This window comes from Suncus etruscus, chromosome Y (genome assembly GCF_024139225.1).
Source record: "Suncus etruscus isolate mSunEtr1 chromosome Y, mSunEtr1.pri.cur, whole genome shotgun sequence".
Classification (NCBI taxonomy): domain Eukaryota; kingdom Metazoa; phylum Chordata; class Mammalia; order Eulipotyphla; family Soricidae; genus Suncus; species Suncus etruscus.
Genome location: NC_064869.1, coordinates 1,106,283 through 1,107,228, shown reverse-complemented (window position 1 = coordinate 1,107,228; position 946 = coordinate 1,106,283). Strand labels below are relative to the sequence as shown.

Genomic DNA, 946 nt, shown 5'->3' with positions numbered 1-946 from the left:
GCGGTGGCGCTAAAGGTAAGGTGCCTGCCTTGCCTGCGCTAACCTTGGACGGACCGCGGTTCGATCCCCTGGTGTCCCATATGGTCCCCAAGCCAGGAGCAACTTCTGAGCACATAGCCAGGAGTAACCCCTGAGCGTTACTGGGTGTGGCCCAAAAACCAAAAAAAAAAAAAAAATTGAAAATTGAAAAAAGTAGAAAGCCTGTGTAGAGTACAGGCCAGTGTGGGGTGGGGAGGAAGGACACTTGGGATATTGGTCATGGGAATGTTGCACTGGTGAAGGATTTCTTTTGTTTGATTGTTTGTTTTTGGGCCACACTCAGCAATGCTCAGGGGTTACTTCTGGCTATGAGCTCTGAATTTGTTCCTGGCTTGGGGAACTATATGGGATGCCGAGGGATCAAATCACGGTCTGTCCTAGGCTAGAACTGGCAAGGCAGACACCTTACCTTTAGCACCACCATGCCAGACCCTGATGAAGGATTTTTTTTATAAATATATATTTTAAAAAATAAAACAAGAAAAGATAAGGCCTCCCAATTCTTACCACAGGCTGTATTCTTTACACTGACTGTATAGAAAGAGGAGGTACAGTAAATACACCCTGTATACACCTCAACCCAGACCCTTTGCCTGGTCTGTATTGTGAATTGGGGGACAAAAAATTGATCCATACCTCACACTTCAGAAAAAACGTCAACTCAAAATAGATAAAAGATCCTGAAGTCTGACCTGAATCTTTAAAGTTTATTGAGGAAAATATAGGCAGAACACTCCACAACCTATATATTAACATTAGGATAGAATGCCAATCACAAGAATATTAGCATCAAACCGAAACAAATGGGACTTTATCAAGCTAAAAAGTTTCTGCATGGCAAAAGAAATCTTATTTAATACTAGAAGATAGGTAATGGGGTGGGAAAAAATTTTTGCACTCAACACAT

The 946-nt window shown here is 42.1% G+C and overlaps 1 non-coding gene across 1 annotated transcript; it reads left to right on the top strand.

The window, feature by feature from the left end:
• Positions 1-529: 529 nt before the first annotated feature.
• Positions 530-662, top strand: LOC126000427 (small nucleolar RNA SNORA51). Its single transcript, XR_007492740.1, has one exon. It is a non-coding gene; the product is annotated as a small nucleolar RNA SNORA51 (small nucleolar RNA).
• The last annotated feature ends 284 nt before the right edge of the window (positions 663-946 follow it).